This window comes from Pseudorca crassidens, chromosome 17 (assembly GCF_039906515.1).
Source record: "Pseudorca crassidens isolate mPseCra1 chromosome 17, mPseCra1.hap1, whole genome shotgun sequence".
Classification (NCBI taxonomy): domain Eukaryota; kingdom Metazoa; phylum Chordata; class Mammalia; order Artiodactyla; family Delphinidae; genus Pseudorca; species Pseudorca crassidens.
This window is the reverse complement of record NC_090312.1, coordinates 21,876,207-21,885,946: the sequence shown is the minus strand read 5'-3', so window position 1 is coordinate 21,885,946 and position 9,740 is coordinate 21,876,207.

The following is a 9,740-nucleotide window of genomic DNA, read 5'->3' as shown; positions in this document are numbered from 1 at the left end:
CTATAACATAAATCACAGCAAGATCCTTTTTGACCCACCTCCTAGAGAAATGGCAATAAAAACAAAAATAAACAGTTAGGACCTAATAAAGCTTTAAAGCTTTTGCACAGCAAAGGAAACCATAAATAAGATGAAAAGACAATCCTCAGAATAGGAGAAAATATTTGCAAATGAAGCAACTGACAAAGGATTAATCTCCAAAACATACACGCAGTTCATGCAGCTCAATATCAAAAAAACAAAAAACCCAATCCAAAAATGGGCAGAAGACCTAAATAGACATTTCTCCAAAGAAGATACACAGATAGCCAACACACTCATGAAAGATTGCTCAACATCACTAATCATTTGAGAAATGCAAATCAAAGCTACAATGAGATATCACCTCACACCAGTTAGAATGGCCATCATCAAGAAATGTACAAACAATAAATGCTGGAGAGGGTGTGGAGAAAAGGAACCCTCTTGCACTGTTGGTGGGATGTAAATTGATACAGCCACTATGGAGAACAGTACGGAGGTTTCTTAAAAAACCAAAAATAGAACTACTGTATGAACCAGCAATCCTACTACTGGGCTATACCCTGAGAAAACCATAATTCATAAAGTCATGTACCACAGCATTCATTGCAGCTCTATTTACAATTGACAGGACATGGAAGCAACCTACGTGTCCATCGACAGATGAATGGATAAAGAGGATGTGGCAGATGTATACAATGGAATATTACTCAGCCATAAAATGAAACGAAATTGAGTTATCTGTAGTGAGGTGGATGGACCTAGAGTCTGTCATACAGAGTGAAGTAAGTCAGAAAGAGAAAAACAAATACCATATGCTAACACATATATATATATGGAATGTTAGGGGGGAAAAAAAAGGTTCTGAAGAGCCTAGGGGCAGGACAGGAATAAAGACGCAGATGTAGAGAATGGACTTGAGGACATGGGGAGTGAGAAGGGTAAGCTGGGATGAAGTGAGAGTGGCATGGACATATATACACTACCAAATGTAAAATAGATAGCTAGTTGGAAGCAGCCACATAGCACAGGAGATCAGCTCAGTGCTTTGTGACCACCTGCAGGGGTGGGATAGGGAGGGTGGGAGGGAGACGCAAGAGGGAGGGGATATGGGGATATATGTATACGTATAGCTGATTCACTTTGTTATACAGCAGAAACTAACACAACATTGTAAAGCAATTATACTCCAAGAAAGATGTTAAAAAAAAAATTAAAACTGAAATAAACTGATGCTTCTTCAGAAGGCTTGTGTTTCAAATGCACTTAAAATTCTCCCATTTCTCCCCATTTTGATTCTTTCTAAATTAAATTCCTTTAAATGGGTATCTTCTACTGGTTTCTTTAGTCTGTTCACTTGTGTCAGAGGACACAGTGCAATGACGTCAGTAGTCATGTGGAAAAAAATATTTTCTTCCACATGACTGGAAATTCTCATTTGAATCTTCTTTTATTTTGTACTCTTGAAAATTGTGGACAAGCCAATGAACATACAGTTAAATCACTTATGCTGAATAAAGCTTGCCAACACACATACACACACACACACAAACTGGCTCCAGGAAGTGCCTGCCAAAAACAAATGGAAACTAACTCTTAAAACATGCTTTCAGAATCTAGGTCACAAAATATGGTCAGTTAAAACAAGAATAACAAAAACAAGATCAGTTACATGAGCCTGTTTAAGGAAGCAGGTGAAGAATCAATTCAAATGTATTAGAGTCAACACACAAAATAACAACAGAATTGGTGTCATGCAAATTTGGGATATCAGAATGTCAATCTGAAAATAAAAATCATTATATTAAAGATGATAAAAGTTAAATGAAGGAATCAAAATCTCCAAACACATACAAGGTATTACATGAAAAGAATAAGAAGATTTGGGAAAGTTAATAAATCTTTGGGAAGTATAAGAATACAATTACTGAAACTAAAAATTTAATAGATGTGTTTAACATCAGATAAACACGTGGAACTAATGAATAGAAACGTGTGTTTGAGAAAAAAATCAACAATGCATCATGAGTGATAAGAGATGGAAAATAGCAAAGCAATGTTGAAAAACAAAGCAGATGGAATGAGAAGGTCCAAAATACACCTAACAGGAATTTCAAATGGAAACCCTAGAGAGAATAGGAGACTAGTAATAGTCATGAGATGACTGCTGCTGATTTTCCAAAATTAATGAAAGAATCCACAAATTCAAAAGTAGAGCAAAAGTGAAGAATAACAAATATATATTTTTAAATCAGAGAAAAATAAATTACTTCTGTTAGACAAAAATATTTACACTAAAATAAAACTTTTCAATACCAGTAACAGAAGGAAAAGATCTTAGATGCTGAGGGAAAACAACTGATAATGTAGTGAGCTTGAACCATATAAAATTGCAGATATTAAAGCCTTACTCCTGCAAAATGGCAATAGAATATAGTTTAACCAAGGAATAGATTTTACTCAGACAACTTCTTATTCAATTTTGAAGGTAAAATTATGACATTTTCAGAAAAAAGACTGAGAATTTTTCACCCAAAATCCTTGCAGAGAGATTATAGCTCAGGAAAAAGGAAACTGAATTCAGAGGACAAAGAATGCAGAAAGAAGTTGAAAAAAGAAATAATTTAACATGGATAGGCTGACATCTCCACAACCAGTGGCTTCATTAAGCAATCAAAAATAATGACTAATTAGACTATATAAAGCCAAGGGACAACTAAAGTACTAAACAACAATTACATGAAATTAGAAGAAAGGAAATTTAGTTACAAATGTTCTAAGAGCCATACATAGTTCAGAAGAAGAATAAAGGTATATTATATTTTTGTCAAACATGAGGGAATGTTAAAAATTTAATGGTAATCCCAGAAGAACAGAAATCAAATGTATAATATATAAGTGAATAAAGGAGAAAATAAACTGGATCAGTACATTAATAGGCAGAAAGGAAAATAAAAGAAGCAAAATTTTTTTAAAAACCCACTAAATTGAAAGTAAAAAAATTAGATAATCAATAAAAATACAACATCAATAGGAAAGGGTTAGTGAATCAAGCTTACTATAAAAGGTATTTAGAGCTTTATTAAAGAAAAAAATTCGCTTTGTTCATTGCTTTATCTCTAGTATCCAGAAATTAGAGGCTAGTATTTAGAAGGAGCTAGATGAATACTTCAATGCTTACTGAAATAATTGAAAATTGGATTGGAATCCTATTATATTGTTTACAAGAGATATATTTAAAATGAAACAAATTACAAAAAGGGATAAAGGTGAAGGACAAGTAAAAATATTCCCCAAACTAATAAAAAGGAAATTAATGTAGATATATGAATAACACAAAATATAGTTTTAAAAAATTTTAGAGATGAAAGCACCATTAGGGATAGAATTCACTACAAATATTAGTCGGACAGGTTAGGTTTTGCTACAGTAAAAATCAACCCAAATCCCAGTTGTTTAACATGTTTTGCTCACATTTTATATCTGTAATATGTCAGTGTGGTATTCTATTTACATAATCACTCAGGGACCCAGACTGATAGAGTCTTTATCATCTCGTAGCAACCATCTCAGAAAGACATAGCTCTTTTTTTGCCATGGAGAGTCAGAGCACCAGAGGGTCACATGCTATGAACATCCTGGAAGTGACATTCAGTTCATCTCAGAGCCCCTTGGTGTAAATTGGTCACTTGGCCTTGTCTTACTGCAAAGAGGCAGAAAAGAATAACCTTCCAATGTACCCAGAGGACAAGAAGAACCATGTATGGTTGAGCACTAGAAACCTCTATCATAATTATGAAAGAACAATTCTAAACTTTTATGCACCTAACAACAACAACAAAAAAAGATATGGAGATAGGAAAAAGCATGAAATAGTTTGACATGACTGAGTGCTGGGCGGGTGGTAAGATGTGGTGGCAGATACAATTGGAGAAGTAGGCAGGGCTAGATGATAAAGCCCATTAATCCTCGAAACCATCACGAATGATAAGCACTACTATTATCTAAATGTCAGCTCAATATTTGCATTTGAAAGTCTACGTGGCCTTTCAAACAACGTGTACAAAACCAAACTCCTGTCCTCCTCCACCCACCTGCTGCTTCTGCAGATTTCTGTGACTCAGTAAAGAGCACCTTCATATGTTCAGTTGCTCAAGTTAAAGTCATTCTCCATTCCTCTCTTTTTCTCACATCATGTATCTTAACTGTCAGTTAATCCTGCTGATTTTACACTGAAACTATGCCCAGTATCCAGCATTTCTCACAACCTCCTGGCCCTAGGCAACATCACCTCTTGTCTAGATAACTACTGCCACCTGTAAGCTATCTCCCTGCTTCTGTCCTGGCTTGTCCCCTTCTGCTCCCAAACTAATCGTCAGAGTGACCCTCTTAAACTCTAAGATCGCATCACTTTGCTCAAAACCTTGAAATGGCCCCATTTCACTCAATGTCCAATAGTACAAAGGATGATAAGCCCTATAAAATCTGTCCCTGCATCAGCTCTTCAACCTCACCTCTTATTCCTCCCCAGTTTCTCACTTTCTCCTATCACATCAGCCTCCTGGCTTTTCCTGGAACTCAGACACCCTCCCACATCTGGCTCTTTGCCATTCCCCCCGAAATTTCCACGATTCATCCCTTCATCTCCTTCCAGTCTTTGCTAAAATGTCATAGCCTCAGAAAGACAGGCTCCCAGGCCCCCCTATTCCCCCCTATCTCACCTATTTGCTTGTGCTTTACTCTTCCGCGTAATATTTTATTCATTGGTTTTTTTACAAAAATTGGCTAAAGCCTCTTAGTAGAAAGTCAGCTAATTTAGGATAGAGATTTTGGTCTTTTTTTTTTTTTCTTTTGGCCACTGATGTATTCTTAGTACCTAAAATATTTTCTGACATATAATATACACTCAAGAAGTGAATATATTGTCCCCATTTTACAAATGAGGGTCACAGAGGGAATAAGAAAGTTGCTGGAGCCGTGCCATCCTGATCTTGGTTGGCTATTTCCCAGGTGGTAGACAAAATTTATGACTCTGAAGTCTTTATGCTGGGCTGCATCTTTTTAGAAATATTACAGCCTGAAATCAAAGTGAAGGGGTAACAAAGGTCAGTGGGGTCCTTTAGGGCCCTGGAAACATGGACTCCCTTTGTCATGATAGGTGGTAGGACGGTGACCCCACAGAGTTGCCTACATGGGTGTCATCTCCAACCAGCCGGACAGGGACTCTTCTTGCCTTTTCCATGCAGAGACTTTGCTTCTTCCTTCCTCTGGGTCAGGAGTTCCCTTTGAAGCCTCAAATAGGGTAGGTAGGATGTGAGAGACTTCAGGGGTCTCTGTTATGAGATGGGCACCACTGGACTAAAGGAATGCTTTGAAGACTTGTTTCTGAAAAGCTCCTCTGATGGTTCCATGGGGTTTGCCTTTCAGAGGCTCTATGGGAAAAAAACTTTATAATAAAATTACCTACTCTGCTTTGACTGTTTCGTGATAAATATGTGTGAAATTTAAAATTTCATTTCAAAGGAGAAAAAGTGATCCTCATTCAATGGAATTCTTTGGGAAAAAAAAACCCAATTGGAGAGAAAAGGGATTTATCTATTGTCAATGCATCTCTACGTGGGGAGACAAGCTTTGATGTAACTGATAGCTTGGTTATATAATAGCCCAAGAATACAGACATGGCATGTGATGTATTATGCAGCACTTGAGACCAAAAGTTTGCTTCTCCTAGACTAGAATGAAAGTTCAGCCTGAAAGCTTTTGTTGAAAGGGACTTTCTTTGTAATAAATCAGGAGGACCTGTTAAAGTTATCTTCAGTAGGCACCTCATATACACTTCAGAAAAAAAAAAACTTAACTCATTAAGCTTAATGGCCCCCAAAGCATCCGGGGATGTTACAGAAGCTAAACCTTTAACAAAGAACTTCACTTCTAAGAGGTAAGTATTGAACCTACAAAAGAGAAATTCTTTAAAGTGGAGATTAAAAAGCTGAGCTATTATGAAACAGCCAGAACAGAAACTAAGTTATTCTTTACTAAGAGCGGTTAACAATTCCAGAGATAGAGACTACAAATTGTGTATCCTGGAAAACTCACTTAATCATGGTCCTCTGGCAAAAGAGTGAATCTTAAAATGCCAGATCCTCAGGAAGGGTCAGGAGGAAAACCCACTTAAATCGGGAAGATTTGTAAGAACATCTGTGTGTGCATGTGTGTGTGTGTGTGTGTGTGCGCCACGTAAGCAAAATATTCATCCTGGAAATGGCATGAATTGACTGGAAAAGCAATGGAGCACAATAAACGCACAGGAAGTGACACTAGAGCCTTCATTTAGCAGAATGCAAATAAAACATTAAAGAATTTCTAGTTCTCTGGTCGTGATTTCAGTATAGAAAATGTAAAACTAAATGCAAAAGTGAGGCATAATTGCACAGAAGGGGATGTAATTCTTTCTGAACTCCACAATAAATGCAATAATAAGAATGTTTGGCTTAGTTTCCAGCTTATAATAAGAGCTCAAACATTGCTATCCTTATTATTATTGTTACCTTCCTATAGACCAAGCTTTGTGTTAGGGGATTTATATGTGCTATTTAACTGCCTATAATAAAGGCCAAACAGACTGAATGAAAAATTCTTTCAAAATGAAGTTTAACATCAACAAATTAAAATCTCAAGAAGTCTAGTTATGAATCAAAAAGGTCCAATTCTATATTTACCTACAGATAATGCCTTTCATCTGACCGTCTGAAACCACCAAATTGAACTAGGCATCGAGCAAACGTATGGTATGGCTTACGTTGAATCACTTTTCTAATAGTTCAGATGTTTGGCTTCCTAATTTATTACGGCCAGACACTTACTTCCAGTTCTTTTCCCATCCTTTCTTCTGGCACTGAAGCTCAAACTCCCATTGCTCATCAAATAGTATATCGAGAGATATACTATTTGCCTTGTTCTTGTCCAAATTATTTGCAAAGATGCTGTCATTTGGTGTGGGCGACTTGGGGGAGAATTACAGTTAAAATTATTGCTTGCTTAAGGTTTCATTTTGGAATCCTGATAAGTCATTTCGAATGTGAGCTGTGTTGAGTACCTATCAATATACTACTTTTTCTAAGCGAACTAAGCTAAATTAGAATCTCACAGAATCAATACCTCATTTTTACCATAGAGCTTTCTGATTCTACCTCTCAATCGTTCATCTATCATTCACTGTGGCTTGGAAATTTCTAACACTGAGGAATTATTTTTTAGCATATTATGAACATGACACATCTGCAGCCTGTTGTTTCATATGTATAAACCCAAGTTTACAGTAAGTGTTGCCTTACTCTAACGCCCTCCTTTTATTTATCCTGCAGAGCCTTCCCCGAGTCCCTCATCATGAGGATTATCTAATGCATGTTGTGTGTTCTCAGTGTGCATGATTACAGCCCGAAAGCTGCCACAAAAAGTGGTCTCATTTGTTTGGCTTCAGTTGCCTATTACAGTCATAACTGCCAGTCTAGACAAATGTGTAGATATTTTCAGGTTTTCCAAATGCTCTCCAGTGCCCTTCCCCACAATGTATTTATTTTGAGTGTTTCCTTCTGGTTTTTAAAGGTCTGGTGTTGACTTGGAGATATTGCAAAGATTTTTAATGCACATGCCATTCTCCTAATATATTTTCATTTCTGGTGACCTGAAAAGGAACAGAAGCAAAAAAAAAAAAAAAAAAAATGGTTCAAGGGGAATTTATTCTCATGACAGAGTGTTAAAAAAAAGCTTTCAAGGGATTTATTTAGTCAGGTCTCATCTCTTCCATTATTCTTTTATGTCCCACTTCTATTGCATAGTCTATGGCCAATCCATAAAAGAATAATAAAAAAGGCCCTATAGGTGATGCATATATTTTATGTCCAGAATTCCAAACGACCACTCATATTTCTTTTCTCTCTCAGCTTTCAAGCTTGGGAGCATAGTTTTTCAAGAGCAAAAGATCTTCAATGCATTTGTTTCATGAGGGCAGACTCTGTGCTTGTCTTATTCACTGCTGGATTCTGGAACCAAGGATGGGTTCTGATATACAGCAGGATCTCAATAAATGTTTGGAAATAATCTTTCTTCTCTAATTATTCACCATCAATCAATACCTGAGACAGATACCCCAGGCACTCTCTTTGCTTAAAATTCTGAGAACTATTCGTAATGAGACATTCCAATTTTCCAAATGTATAAACACACAGCTTTTAAGGACAGAAATGTATTTGCCACTTTAGGGGAAAATGAAAGAAAACTCTAAGTACTGTGGCTTGGTGGGAATATGCCTTATGTTATTTTAAAATATCCAAACACGGATGAGGAGAGCCACAGAAGTTGAGGAGAGTTACTCATTAGGTTCTATGCCTATTTGAGCATACATCATCTGTGTCTTTGTCCTATACTCTCTAGAAAATGAGAGATGTGTGTTTCTCAAACCTGAAATGGTGAAAAGACAGTCACTGACTTCAAACTGCTTACAATCCAGCTGAAGACAAAGCACACAGAACTTTTTTAAAAAAATAAATGGGGATATAAGTCTAAATATGGTGAATGCCTAATAAAATGAGAAAACAGAGATCCTATTGGGCTAGGGGGAACGGGCGAGGCTTCTGGAAGGTTTTGGACAGGATCTAAGTCCTGAAGAAAAGATAAAATTCATTAAAATTGGAGAGAAAGGATATAGGGGTGAGGAAAGGGGATGAAGAATGGAAGCTATTTCGGGAAGGACGAATGGTATCAGCTAGTGCTGCTTGGATACAAGAGTCAGTACAACGCTAGCTAGTGATTTTGGACACAGCAGCACAAACAACGGGAGTTTGTTCTAGAAAGTAATCAGTCATATGGTTAGGTCAGGGTTTATGCAAAGTCGTAGTCATAATGAGAACTAGATGGACTCAGAATTTTTCCAAAATACGTGAATGATGATCCTGTTTGTACACAAAAATATATCTGATTCCCAACTGCAAATCATTTGGTCAAATGTTCACTGAGAAATTATATTCACCAATGGAAAGAGGAGCTGAAAACTAAGTAGAGACAAGTCTCACTAGGGCCCTAGGAAACAGATGGTCTCTGGAGAGTTGTTCTCTGAGCTCCAGGTACTGCTCTTTTTGTAACCAGCCAACAGCAGAAAATGAATAAGAAAGTATTGGACAGAGGGCAATGCAGAAGAGTGCATACTGGATGACTTGTACAGTTAACTCATCCATTCCATGGGCTACTTGAGTGCAATTCAGGGTACGTTATCCCAAGGTTTTCTCAGCCAGGAAGTCAGAGGTGCTCACCTGATACCTCTGTGGCAGATTTTACAACTGATGAAAACAAACTATACAGATCCAGAGTGGAAGCAGGGTGAAGCAGAGAGCTGGCTTCCATAGAAATGCAGCAGATGAGGCTTTGTCTGTCCCTGAACATCAGGGCCTCTAGCTCTAATTGTCACTATGGGGCCACCATAAGATTTCTACTGCAGAAGGGAGATGATTGCACTTGGGTTTCCACAGAGCAATTTTGGTGATGTTCAAGGAGGCTGATCTGTGGCTTATACATCTAGACCGGGTCAAGACCATGCATCCCATTTTTAGAGCTCTATCTAAAGACAATAATTATGAATAGATGCTACTATTTACAAATGGGGGGTTGAAAGTAGCAAATCTTGCTAACAACTAAAATATCCATCAGTAGGAGCTTTGCTAAGT